The sequence below is a fragment of the Lissotriton helveticus genome, chromosome 8 (genome assembly GCF_964261635.1).
Source record: "Lissotriton helveticus chromosome 8, aLisHel1.1, whole genome shotgun sequence".
Taxonomy (NCBI): Eukaryota; Metazoa; Chordata; class Amphibia; order Caudata; family Salamandridae; genus Lissotriton; species Lissotriton helveticus.
Window position 1 is genome coordinate 898,143,732 of NC_136069.1, and position 14,240 is coordinate 898,157,971.

General features: G+C 52.3%; 1 protein-coding gene across 2 annotated transcripts in view; it reads left to right on the forward strand.

Annotated features, from left to right (window-relative positions):
- The window catches only part of PCID2 (PCI domain containing 2), a 339,645-nt gene that overhangs the window by 22,028 nt on the left and 303,377 nt on the right, over positions 1-14,240 (forward strand). The window contains exon 1 of one of the 2 annotated variants that reach the window (XM_078657681.1): positions 2,537-2,691. The exons of the other annotated variant lie outside the window; for it this stretch is intronic. The gene's annotated coding sequence lies outside the window, so the exon portion shown is untranslated. Of the gene's footprint in view, positions 1-2,536; positions 2,692-14,240 lie in introns of those variants that run through there. 2 annotated transcript variants of the gene reach the window in all.

Below are 14,240 nucleotides of genomic sequence, written 5' to 3' on the forward strand. Positions count from 1 at the left end.
TGGCACCGATATGGAACTCTCCCGGAACTCCGGACTGTTTAAAAGACGCAATGGCCACCCCCTTAAAACAAAACGATATTAAATACTGGGGTCAACTCCTAAATGGGTCAACATTAATCTCATGGGAAGAAATGTATAAGATCTCCAATGGAACAATATCAAAATTCAAGTTTTATCAACTAAGCAGCTGGGCAAAGACAATACCAACACATGATAAAGATAGCAAGACATTAGAAAAAGAAATGATAAAAATCCTACCCATAAATAAGGAGGTAGCAAAATGGTATTGGACCCTTATAACGGAAGAAGATGAAAGTTCCCAGATGGTAGACCAAATCTGGGGGAGAGACCTGATTATAGAAGACCTAGTAAATATATGGGAAGATTCAATAGAGAAATGTTGGTCAACATTAAAATCCGCGGCACTGAAACGGAATCATCTTTATACTTTGCATAGAGCCTATTGGACACCGAAAAAACTCTCAAAATTCAAAAACGCAGGAATCAAAAAATGCCCTAAATGTGGGGAAGAAAGGGCAGACGATGTCCATATGTTCTGGAGCTGCCCATCACTAAGAATATTCTGGGAAGAAGTTGGTAAGACGTTAAATTAGATATTTCAAAAACATCTAAAAGTAAGTACAACTCTTATTCTCTTTGGGATTGGTAACACAACAGGGAAAGTTAAATTAACAGTAATGGAAGCAAAGCTACTTTTTGTATTAATGGTAATAGCTAGAAGGGAGATCTGCATTAAGTGGATTGGCCCATCACCTCCGACACATGGAGAGTGGATGAACTCAGCCATCAAGACAAATAAACTAGATAGAAGGGGGAAAACTAGCAAGAGGTTTAAATATTGGGAGATCATGGAAAAACATCTGACCTCTGAGAAAAGGGCAGAACACACTGTCCTATGATTAAAGCGAAAGCATAATCTGGTTAATGAGTATGATACTCATAGAGTAGCCAAGGTGGCTAGCTCCCCTCCTCTCGATTACAGATATGTTTATATGTAAATGGCAAAGGAACTCCTCTGATCGAGCAAGATAAGGGAAAACTCCCCAGACAAGAGAGACCATGGGGCAGTGACGGTACAAAAGCTTCAGAGGCAGAAACCAAATTTTCCATACACATAACATTTTCGCTATATGAGGATAAAAAAAATAAAAAAAAAAAAAAAAGGATGTTGGGAGTCAAATCTTCACAGTTGACTGGGCTGAGGTGCCTGCTCCTGGTGGGGTCTTGCTCTAAATTCCGTATCTCTCGTACCATCTTGAATAAAGCTACCTGAAACTCATCACTTGTACCTGATTCAACTACTACAACTTTTTGGCGACTATCTTCAAAAGAACCTGCATCTATCACCTCTTCAAACCTCAAGCAACCCCAAGTACAGATTCTACAGTATCTCAAGCTAGGCATCTACCTTCAAATGGCATCCTGACCCCACCAGTGACCTCCCATCGGCCATCAGCAGTCTGCCAGTTGTTCTGTGCGTCTGGGGAAGTGCTACTACAAGAGCTATCCTTACAGTTTTGGGTGTCTACTCCCCATCATCTCTATGCATCTCTGCTGTGCCTTCTGTGAGGGTAAGCCTGTCATTCAACATCTGTCTTCTGCGCCACACATTGTTGTCTACATTGTCTGGTGAAGAAGTGTGCTGTTCTATGTGTGCGCCATCCAAGCTGCTTTCTTGAGTGCCACTCACATAACAGTGCCATCTCCTCTCTCAACTGCAGCTCAAGTCTCTGCAAGCTGTCTTTACAGCATCTTTACAAGCAAGATCTCATCCACACTTCAATGATCTACATGCTGTTCCCACAGCTTCTCCACATTTTCATCTGGAACTCAAACACAGCCCCAGCTGTTCTCACAGTCATCTTTTCACTTGGTTTCAATGAAAGGGATATACTTTTTAAACAAAGGACAACCTGTCACCTCGATGTGGATTACAACAAATGTCATCTTTTTTAAAAGAAACCTTCCCACAAGTACCTTTCTTCTCCTTTATTTTTCCATGTCAGTGCTTTTCTTGGGTTTTCATTGTGATCCAGCGCGACCTCCTACTGCACAATGAGTCTTCGTGCTTTCACTGTTTGCTAAAGCATTGTGTACATTTGGGACCCTCATCTCTGTGCCAGATCTCGGCTTGTGTTGCCCTGTCTCCCAGAGTTGCTGTGATCTTTAAGGGGTGACACCATATTTCTTTTGTATTTTAAAAAAATATATATGTTTTAATGATTCTGGCTGTCCCTTTAACTACTGGCAGTTCAACAGCAGCTTAGCGGGTTGAAAAAGAGGCATGTGGCATGTTCCGTGTGCGCGCTCTTACCTTCTCGTGGATCTTCAAGTCGAATCTTCAGCGATGAGTCAGCCTCAAGAATCTTCTTGACGATCCAGCCGTCCAGTGCAGCAACGTTGGGCGCACGCACATGCCGTGAATCACTCTGTACTGGCGTGACTACGTGCCGCCATCTTTCGATTGGAATCTGCAGAATTTTCAACATAGCCTTCAATGGACCGTCTTCTTCCAACCACATTGTCCGCTTGTATGAAGTTTTGTCATTTTCAATGGTGTTGGCTTGTTTCCCGGTTCCTTCCCGGTCGGACATCTGAAGTTGGGAATAACGTGCCTCTGATTGTCTCTTTTCTGCCTGATTTTTGGTCCATTCCAGTCTGGCCTACATGGTGAGTCTTATGGTGTCATTGTGAATTCACCGTTTGGACACAGTAGGCACTCACGCCTTTTCAAGTCTTCACTTTTCCACACTGGATGCTGGCAACTGCGTGGAACTGTGTGTAGATATCTTGAGTGAGTACTCGCTCGCCGGAGTACCAGATTGGACACTTGTTATGTGAATTCCCATTACCATTGTTCACTATGCCTTGTTCATTTACAGAGTTTATTGGCTGATGTTTGTTTTAAAGTGGGATTTTTGTTTACCGCACATACATCTCAACTTCAACAATTTTGGTTACAGAAGGGATGTATTCTACAATAGTATTCTTAATGTTTTTTCCAACTTGAGAACCGGAGGCAAGTCATGGGTTCTTACCCATATATTCTCTCTTTTATACTTTACCTCACACGGGGTGTACACTGAGGTCTCAGTCCCAATGTTATGAAACACAGCAAGAGACTTTTGTCACACTATTCTTATACTTTTGCCCTATATTGGGTGTCGTGAGGGTTATACTCGCATCACTGGAGTACACGTGTCGCACGGGTTCATGTCCCGTTGCTACAGTGCACTACTGGTACACATCGTTTTACCTCCATTCGAGGTGCCTCGCATTCTATTTGCTCTGTGCACATCGTCTGTACCTCTCCATGAGGTGCGTCCTTATGCAAGGGTTTTAGTCCTTTTCGCATTATCATATGGGTCCCTACCCATTTCTGTTTGTTGACATCATTCGTCTTTTAGTTCCATTCTGTTCAGTGTAAACTCGTACATCTCTCACTTGTGCACAACTTATTTCTATCTTCCTCCTGGGAGCTATGCGAGGGTTTTAGTCCTTTTTGTATTATCATATGGGTCCCTATCCATATCTGTACAATGCCAATTTTACAAGGACTATTGTTTCTATAGGTCTTAGTCCCATCTGTAACTTCTATAATCCCTTATCTTTTTAGGGGTTGCTTTTGGGCTATAGTCCTCCCAAACTTCACATAGGTATGTTATTGTTCTATTGAATATTATATTTAAACTGTTGTCTTTACATTATATTTTTTATTTTGTATTGATCATGGTGTTTGACTTGGGTGAGGATTATCTTTTTACTTTTCCTCATCTTTCTTCATTTCTGTTCTCTTGGTGATGTTTACTCCTTGCGCCTCGTGTGGATTCTTAGTTTTCCTCGGCTTTTCTGCTGTGTTTTCTTTCTCTGTGTTTTCCACATCCTGTAGTCCTGAGTTTTGTTGGTTCATTCCTCTTCTGCCTTCTCACAGTCCTGTTCTGGCCAGTGGGTATGTTTCGGGCAGTTATTTGTGAATATTTTTCTCCTTTTCTCTGACGATGTTATTTTGTTCTTTTTCTTTTCTGTACAGAAGGGAGGATGATTCTTATATCTTGGTTTGCCTCTCTTCTTTGCTTCTCTTATCCTTTCGTGTTGCTCTCTTCTTTCAATTGTTTCATGTTACTTATTTCCTCAGTTTATTCTTATCTTCGGTTCTTCTTTCTTGTCCCTCATTGTTGTTTTATTTAAATATAGAAGAAAGGGGGATATGTTGTATCTTGACTCCAATGTTATTCTTGCCCTCTCTGTGGAATCTTGCTATGATATCATCCTATAGAATGTTGGGAGTCAAATCTTCACAGTTGACTGGGCTGAGCTGCCTGCTGGCTGCTCATGGTAGGGTATTGCTCTAATCTTCTTATCTCTAGTACCATCTTGAATAAAGCTACCTGAAACTCATCACTTGTACCTGATTCAATCATTACAAAATGTAATAAAAAAGTAACCAATTGACATACTTCTGAATTGGGCCAAATGTGTCCCATAGGCTGATACAGGCAGGTCAGATCCTCACGTCACACACTGAAGGGGAGAGAAAAGACAATCTCACAACTATTGTTAAATTACTCCTAGTTTTTAAGTCATTCAATTTTTAGGTCAGGAGTTCGCATGTGCTGTCTGCAAGACGTGTTGTATTCAGTAAAAGGACTTTGAACCCGCCTGCTGCTTACTATAGGTTGAATCCAGTGTCCCTCTTCTTAGCTGCCTCCTGAGTGGTTCATGCAAATGCTACCTCATTTCCATTGTTATCTGAAAAGACCCGGCCAAGTACAGTTTAGTTATGCTGTCATTATTTATCTTTTGTGTGGCAAACTCTTTTTTCGCTTCTTGCTTTGGCTTGTTTTCTTTCATAGTGTTTCTGTCCCTGTTCACTTTACTTCCTCGATGCATTCACCCTAAGGGAGTTTGTCTGCAGACATTCTGTATTTCTCACACCGTTCATGGATGCTGGGATAAGTGTGATTCACTTTTTCCGTTTTTGTGTTTCTTGGAATTTTTAAATAATTTTTTGCCCTGGAAAAAGCATTTATGCACTATGATCGAGCTCAAGCAGGGACTGACGTGAGTGCTCCCAATCATCGCGCAATCACTAGTCCTCCCTGGACCAAAGCAGGCATCCACTTCTGTGCTCCCTTGTTGTGTTATCTTCCAGCTGACAAAGAGCACCCAAGCTGCCCATCTCTGCGTCTAAATCAGCAGTACTGCACTGGAAACGCCGCAGGAAGCCCTGGAAGGTGGGTATCATGCTCAGGCTACTTGTTTTTCAATTGTTATCATTTTTTCTCCCTCTTCTGACCACAAAGACCCCAGGACCTTCGTGAATAAAAATACTCACTACATGCGGATAGCATAAGTAGGGCCTGTCCGCAGAGGAAGGCCCCATAGAGAGCACCTTCTCTCTCTTTGTCTCTCTCTTGAAACTTGCTCTCTGGCACAATTTCTTTCAGTCACAAATTCTTATCCTTTCACTCTTTCATGTCCTTTCTTACTTTAACAACATATTTTGTCACTTCCTCATTCTCCAATTTCCCTCTCCTCCTCTTTTTTCCGCCTTTCCCTGTCATTTGCTTTTAAAATATTGTTTTATTTTTATTGTTTATTCCTGTCATTGCAAATTCTTTCTTTTTGTCCGGCGTACCGCCTGGGTCCATGAACAGCGCCACTGGTCGCATATGTCCCTGATCCCTTTAGAGGAACCTCAGTCAGCCCAGGGCCTATGAATATTTGTGAGATATGGGAAACTTAGGGGCCCCTCATCACATTCTGCTGGGCCCCATCATTTCCAATTACGCCTGAAACACAAGCACCAGAGATAATTTCAAGAACAAGTCTTGAGCTGTCACTTGTCAGCTATGAGCGGCTCACCCTGTTCAGATATGCGAGTACATCACCAAACCAAGGGATCTCACTGGGTCCCATGCAGGGGTGCCAATTATAGGGGCTATGGTGAGGTTGGCTTACAGTGGGCTTTTAAGCTGATGGTTCCTTATCCACCCAAGGGAACATCTCTCAGGCGAAAAATGAATCAACACTGCTCTCCACTTCCCTGGAGCAGTGTGAATGTGTTGCTTCCCTCGACACAAACTCCTTGGAGGGGTCTATCTGCATCAGGAAGAAGCCAAGGAGAAGTTCCGGCAAGTGCTGGGAGCACACAAGAAGCATCAGCCTGGCCTGCTTTTTCTTCCATGAATGTTGGCACTGCAATCCAGGCTGAGGATAATCCACGCTCCACCCGAGCTGAAGCAGGCATGTGCAGCCTGGATAGAACGTAAGTAAAAAATGTTGTGAAGAGCATGTGTGTGTGTAAGTACGTATGAGAGTGTACCTGAATGGTGTGGCAATATCCCAGGCATATTTGGCATATTTTGGCACATTAGGGGCATCCTTGGATATTGGTGCCCACCCCTTAGTACATTTCTGGGCCACATCCATATCTAGTCTGTTGGACCCGGCCTCGTGGCGTGGTCCGGCCCTGCTCGTCCGCACCCTGTGAGCGTAGCCCTGCATCCTGGGTTCCCTGCGCAGCGCCCCGTTAGCGTAGCCTGCACCCCGAGCCCTGGTCGTCCTGCCCCTGGTACGCCCAGACCCCGTAACCGGCGACCAGCCCCACGTATCCCGTCCCACTCTCCGGCTCCGAGCGCCTAAACCTGCATGCCCCACAAGGCCCGGCAGCCATTTTCCCTTCCCGTGATCCCTGACTCCAGGGGCCTAGCGTGACCCCAGCCCCCAGTGAAAACCCAGACTCCAAAGGCGCGCCAGTTCCGGCTGGGGGGTAAAGGGCTCCCCGAGTGAGATAAGCCAGGGAGTTTCGATGGCACCTCCGGCCTCCCCTGAGAGACTGGTATCTGTCACACCTTTGGCCTCCCCCTGTGGGCCAGTTTCGTTCGCACCTCTGGCCTCCCCGAGTGCTGGCTCCAGACCCGCTGGCGTCTGGGACGCATCTTCAAAGGATCAAAGAGCCCACCGCCGGACCTCGCCAGCGACCAGCCCCCAAGGCACGAGACCTCCGTCTGCGAGGGTCCGGACATCAAAGGGCGATTGGACTATATCAGGGCCCGCACGACAACTAGCGGGCAGTTGTATCTTGGACTTGAAGCCTGCTGATCTGATCGCGGCTGACCCTGAGAAGAACTCAACCTCGCATCGCTGAGCCCTGCTGACGCTGTCGCGGCTCCCTCTTCGCAACAAGGAACTGAACCACCTGAGCCCTGCTGACGCTGTCGCGGCTCAAGCTAAACTCGCAACCATCGGAGCCCTGCTGACGCTGTCGCGGCTCGTCCTCTCTAAGACCTCAGAGCCCTGCTGACGCTGTCGCGGCTCATCCTCTCTAAGACCTCGGAGCCCTGCGGACGCTGTCGCGGCTCCTCAAGAACTTCTCCGGATAGAGCCCTGCTGACCTCGTCGTGGCTGGAGGAGTACTCTGGTCCGGCTGGACCATCGAGACCACCATGACGACTGAGCCGATTTGACGTGAGTGAAGCAGCCAGTACGACTCCCATCTTCCGTATCCCCCGGCTCAAGGATTGAGAGCTGTGCGTAGGGTACGTCTCGTACTGGCCTAAAGGCTAAAGACTGTCCCGCTTCCCTCTTCCCGACCCTCAAAGACTTTGTGATACCTCGATCAATTGTACATAAGAGTGCTATTTTCTTTTTACTGCTTATAAAGAACTTGTTACTGAAATCCAACGGTGTGGTGTCCGTTCGTAAGTGTGGTGTGAGCTCAGTGTGTACGATCTAAGACTCGAAGTCCTCCCCGGTGAGGACCTCACGATAAGACTCGGCAAGATCTGTGGGAGAGGTGGGTCCAGGGGTGGTCAGGTGAGCACAACCTGGCCCTCTGAGATCGCCCCTTCTAACATTGGTGGCAGCGTCGCGATAAGAACCTACTTCTAGGGATCGTACAGTACTGACACACTACCCGAACGAAGAACAACCATGAGCCTCACGAACGACAAGACCACCTTCCAGATAGAGCTTCTGGAAGACTATACGCACCGAGAACTGAAGCAATTTTGCAAAGATCTCCATATCCTGACAACGGGATTAAGCATCAAAGAAGACTTTCAAAAAGCCCTGACAGCCTGGGTGGAGGCCGGAGCACAACCTCCCCCGCCGACAGAAGACGGTGGAGAGGGAGGGCCACTGACCGAAACCCACGCCCAAGAACATGAGAGAGCAGAGTCCCCGACGCGGAATCCCAACACGGAGAGAGGTCTGTCTCAAGAAGAGATGACAGACCAAGAACGCAACCGAAACCACGAGCTAGAACTAGCGCGTCTGAAGATAGACGGAGAACTCAAGCTGGCCGAGAAGAAGCTAGCCATCGAGCAGTTGCGGCTGCAAGGAGAACTGGAGGAGAAGAAACTCCAGCGAGAACACGAAGGGAAAAGACTCCAGCTGGAGCACGAGCGCGGCCTAAAGGAGATCGAACTGAAGGCCCCGAGCGAAGACAACCGAACCTCGGTGACCCGAGAGTCAGTTCCCCCGGCGGAACCCAAAGTCCACATCCCCAAGGACGTGGTAAAGGAATACTACAAAAACGATGACATCCAGCAATGGTTCAAGGCCTACGAGGTCGCCATGACCTCCCACCGAATTCCGCGGACGGATTGGGGGGCCGGGCTGTGGGGACGATTCCTGAGCGAAGGGAGAGACACCCTACTCGACCTACCGTCCGCCGAACAAACCTCTTACAGCCACATGAAAGAGGCCCCACTCACAAGGTACGGACCCCAGAAATGTATCTGCAGCGGTTTAGAGACTGCAAGAAGATCCCCGGCACCACATGGGTGGAATATGTGAATTTCTACAGCCGGGCCTTGGAAGGGTGGATCAAGGGCAGCAAGGTGTCCACCTTTGAGGGGCTCATCGACCTCATTGCTTATGAACATTTGTCTACGAATTGCTTTGTGGAACTCCGACAGCACCTCCTGGACAGCAAGTTGGCTGACCCCCGGAAACTGGCTGTCGAGGCCGATCGCTGGGTGAGCACCAGAGTCCCCCGGGGGAGACTCTAGTCGAAACGAACAGGGATCTTCCCGCCAGAGGGGAGGGGGGAGTCAGAATAGACAGAGGGGGTCCCAGGTAGGGTCCCCGCGCAGTCCCCCCAGAACCCAGCCCGGCACCTCACCTCCCACAGCGCGCGCAGGGTTTCCCCCAGCCAAGCCAGGGCCCCGAGTTAGCCAAGCCTGCTTCCATTGCCAACAGCCAGGGCATTATGCCAATGACCCCCGCTGCCCTTTGTTCAAGAACCCCGCCGCTGCGGGTCCCCCAGCGTGCCACATAACCTCTGTAGCCCTAGAAGAGGAGGGGGAGGAGGATTTCGAGGGGGCTGACCCCGCCGCAATGATGTTAGTCTCCTTGGGTGATAGGGAGATGGTCCCCGGAGCCCCCCTGCCATACAACACAGAGAAGTACCGACAACAGGTGACCGTCAATGGCCACCGCATAGGGGCGCTCCGAGACACTGGGGCCAGTATCACCGCAGTAAAATGCCACTCTGGGCAATAGCTCGCTTAATCTTCCCGACGGCCCCCCAGCGCCTAGAGACCCTTACGGGTGATTGTGCGCTTTACAAATGTGGACTTGGTTACCGAAGCCCAAATAGTTCCCCACATCTCCTGCAGGGTGATCGCAGCCGACAACTCCGTCCGCACCTGCCGGATAGCTCAAGTCCCGTTCGAGTGGGGAGGCGTCTCCGGAGAGTTACGAGTGGCGGTCCGCACCGACATGCCCGTAGACTGCCTGCTCGGCAACGACCTGGAGAACTCCCCGTGGAAGCGGGTAGAGCGAAGGACCCACCTGGAGATGGTGGGCCTACCCGAATGGGCCTGTGTGAGCACCCGGTCCATGACCGCCCGGATGGCCACCCCCGAGAGGGTGAGCTCTGAGACCGCACAACCAGCCCCTGAGGGCCCCGAGGTCCCCGAGGCATCTGAAACCCCCGAGCTGTCCCCCGGGGAGAGCCCTCCCGCCGATGCGGGTCCTCTCGGCCCTGACGTCGAACCGACCCCGAGCCTGGACGACCTTCCTGAGCTGGCCCAGTGGCGCCAGGAAGGAGGACCGTCCCGAGAAGAATTTTGCCTCGAACAGACCTCCTGTCCGTCCTTAGTTGGGCCGCGGCAGCAGGCCGCCGCCCAGGCCGCCGGTGACCAGTCCGGCTCCCACTTTGTTTATTGGGAAAACGGCCTTCTATACAGCGAACAAAAGTCTGCCGAGCTAGGGTCAGCCCGGGTGCTGGTGGTACCCCTACGCTTCCGCGGCTTCCTCCTGAACCTGGCCCATGATGTACCCCTAGCGGGACACTTGGGACAAGACAAGACGTATCACCGCCTGGTCACGCACTTCTACTGGCCAGGCATGCGCTTCGATGTGGAGGCCCACTGTAAGTCCTGCCCCACGTGTCAGTCCAGCGGGAAGAGCGGCGGGAGGCGCAAGGCCCCCCTCCAACCCTTCCCCGTGGTCAGTACCCCCTTTGAGTGGGTGGGAATCGATATTGTGGGCCCTCTCGACACCCGGACCTCCTTAGGTCACCGATTCATCCTCGTCTTGGTGGACCATGCCACCCGCTACCCCGAAGCCATTCCCCTACGAACGGTGACGGCCCCCGTAGTGGGGCGGGCCCTCATGGGGATCTTCTCTCGGGTGGGATTCCCCCGAGAAGTCGTAAGCGACCGAGGGACCAACTTCATCTCGAAATACATGAAGTCGCTCTGGCAACAATGTGAAGTGACGTACAAATTCACCACCCCATACCACCCCAAGGGTAACGGCCTGGTGGAGCGATTCAACCGGACCCTCAAGGGAATGATCATGGGTCTCGAAGAGCCCCTGAGACGTAAGTGGGACGTCCTCCTTCCCTGTCTCCTCTTCGCGTACCGCGAAGTTCCCCAGAAATCCTTGGGCTGCTCTACGGGCACCCCGTCAGGGGGCCCCTCAGCCTGGTCAAAGAAGGATGGGAGACGGCGGCCCCAGAGCTCCCTCCAGATGTGTTTCGATACATCCTGGCCCTCAGGAACCAGATGAGGAAGTTCCGAGAGCTGGCCAAGGCAAACCTCGAGGCCAGTCAGGAAGAAATGAAGCGGTGGTACGACCAGAATGCCACTCTGGTCGAGTGCCAGCCCGGACAGCAGGTCTGGGTGATGGCCCCCGTGGAGCCCTGTGCCCTGCAAGACAAGTGGACAGGGCCCTTCAAAGTGGTAGAGCGCAAGAGCCAGGTGACCTATCTCATCGATGTACAGTCCCCCAGGAACCCCTTGAGGGTCCTCCACGTGAACAGCCTCAAACCCCACTTCGCCCGGTCTGAGTTGAGCTTGCTCCTCGCCACGGACGATGGGGAGGAAGAGGAAACTGAGCCTCTCCCCGATCTCCTGTGCACCAAAGAAAAAGATGGCTCCGTAAAAGGAGTGAGTCTCTCCTTCTCCCTCTCTCCCGAGCAGCGCGAGGACTGTCGCCAGTTACTGGGACAATTCTCGGACCTTTTCTCCCTCATCCCCGGCGTCACCAGCCGGTACGGCACAGAGCCTACCGCGTCCCTGACAGAGTACGGGCCTGCATCCAGGCCGAAGTCGCTAAGATGCTAGCTCTAGGGGTGGTCGAAGCCTCTGACAGCCCATGGGCCAGCCCCGTGGTCCTGGTTCCGAAGGCAGCCGCCCCCGGTGCTGTTCCCGAGCTGAGGTTCTGCGTTGACTACCGCGGGCTCAACGTGGTCACCAGAACCGACGCACACCCCATCCCCCGAGCAGACGAGCTTATTGATCGCCTAGGGGCTGCTCGCTTTCTTAGTACGTTCGACCTGACCAGCGGATACTAGCAGATCGCCCTCACAGAAGGGGCCAGAGAGAGATCCGCTTTTTCCATCCCGGATGGTCACTACCATTTCCGGGTGATGCCCTTCGGGATGAAAAACGCCCCCGCCACCTTCCAGAGGCTGGTCAACCAGATACTGGCGGGGTTGGAGGCGTTCAGCGCTGCGTATCTGGACGATATCGCGGTGTTCAGCTCCCACTGGTCAGAGCACCTCCAGCACCTCTGGGCAGTGCTGACAGCCCTGCGGAGGGCCGGCCTCACCATTAAGGCAAGCAAGTGCCAGATCGGACAAGGGTCCGTAGTCTACCTCGGGCACCAGGTCGGAAGCGGCCTCGTAGCGCCCCTCCAGCCCAAGATCGATGCAATCGTGGCCTGGGAGGCCCCCACGACCCAGACGCAAGTGCGGGCGTTCCTCGGGCTCACGGGGTACTACCGAAGATTTATCCAAGGATACGACAGCATCGTAGTCCCCCTCACGGAGTTAACCTCCAAAAAACAGCCGAAGAAAGTCAGCTGGACCCCCGCCTGCCAAAAGGCGTTCGAAACCTTAAAAGACGCCATGTGTACTGCCCCAGTCCTACAGGCCCCCGACTACTCCCGAGAGTTCGTGGTCCAGATAGACGCGTCCGAGCATGGCATCGGAGCCGTCCTATCCTAGGTGAACGAGCAAGGCCTAGACCAACCAGTGGCATTCATTAGCCGGAGGCTACTCCCTCGAGAACAAAGGTGGAGCACCATCGAGCGGGAGGCCTTCGCGGTGGTTTGGGCCCTGAAGAAGCTGAGGCCCTACCTGTTCGGTACTCACTTCCGGGTCCAGACCGACCACCGACCCCTCCGGTGGCTAATGCAGATGAGAGATGAGAGGGGAAAACCCCAAATTGTTGCGCTGGTCCATCTCCCTCCAGGGGATGGATTTCACAGTCGAGCACCGGCCTGGTGTTGACCATGCCAACGCAGACGGCCTGTCCCGATTCTACCGCCTCAGCGAAGAGAACCCCCAAGAGGATGGGTAGTTCTCCCCGCCTTCAGCTGGGGGGGACGCGTGTTGGACCTGGCCTCGTGGCGTGGTCCGGCCCTGCTCCTCCGCACCCTGTGAGCATAGCCCTGCACCCTGGGTTCCCTGCGCAGCGCCCCGTTAGCGTAGCCTGCACCCCGAGCCCTGGTCGTCCTGCCCCCGGTACGCCCAGACCCCGTAACCGGCGACCAGCCCCACATATCCCGTCCCACTCTCCGGCTCCGAGCGCCTAAACCTGCATGCCCCACAAGGCCCGGCAGCCATTTTCCCTTCCCGTGATCCCTGACTCCAGGGGCCTAGCGTGACCCCGGCCCCCAGTGAAAACCCAGACTCCAAAGGCGCGCCAGTTCCGGCTGGGGGGTAAAGGGCTCCCCGAGTGAGATAAGCCAGGGAGTTTCGATGGCACCTCCGGCCTCCCCTGAGAGACTGGTATCTGTCACACCTTTGGCCTCCCCCTGTGGGCCAGTTTCGTTCGCACCTCTGGCCTCCCCGAGTGCTGGCTCCAGACCCGCTGGCGTCTGGGACGCAACTTCAAAGGATCAAAGAGCCCACCGCCGGACCTCGCCAGCGACCAGCCCCCAAGGCACGAGACCTCCGCCTGCAAGGGTCCGGACATCAAAGGGCGATTGGACTATATCAGGGCCCGCACGACAACTAGCGGGCAGTTGTATCTTGGACTTGAAGCCTGCTGATCTGATCGCGGCTGACCCTGAGAAGAACTCAACCTCGCATCGCTGAGCCCTGCTGACGCTGTCGCGGCTCCCTCTTCGCAACAAGGAACTGAACCACCTGAGCCCTGCTGACGCTGTCGCGGCTCGAGCTGAACTCGCAACCATCGGAGCCCTGCTGACGCTGTCGCGGCTCGTCCTCTCTAAGACCTCAGAGCCTTGCTGACGCTGTCGCGGCTCGTCCTCTCTAAGACCTCGGAGCCCTGCTGACGCTGTCGCGGCTCGAGCTTGAACCTGTAACCATCTGAGCCCTGCGGACGCTGTCGCGGCTCCTCAAGAACTTCTCCGGATCGAGCCCTGCTGACCTCGTCGCGGCTCGAGGAGTACTCTGGTCCGGCTGGACCATCGAGACCACCATCACGACTGAGCCGATTTGACGTGAGTGAAGCAGCCAGTACGACTCCCATCTTCCATATCCCCCGGCTCGAGGATTGAGAGCTGTGCGTAGGGTACGTCTCGTACTGGCCTAAAGGCTAAAGACTGTCCCGCGTCCCTCTTCCCGAACCCTCAAAGACTTTGTGATCCCTCGATCAATTGTACATAAGAGTGCTACTTTCTTTTTACTGCTTATAAAGAACTTGTTACTGAAATCCAACGGTGTGGTGTCCGTTCGTAAGTGTGGTGTGAGCTCAGTGTGTACGATCTAAGACTCGAAGTCCTCCCCGGTG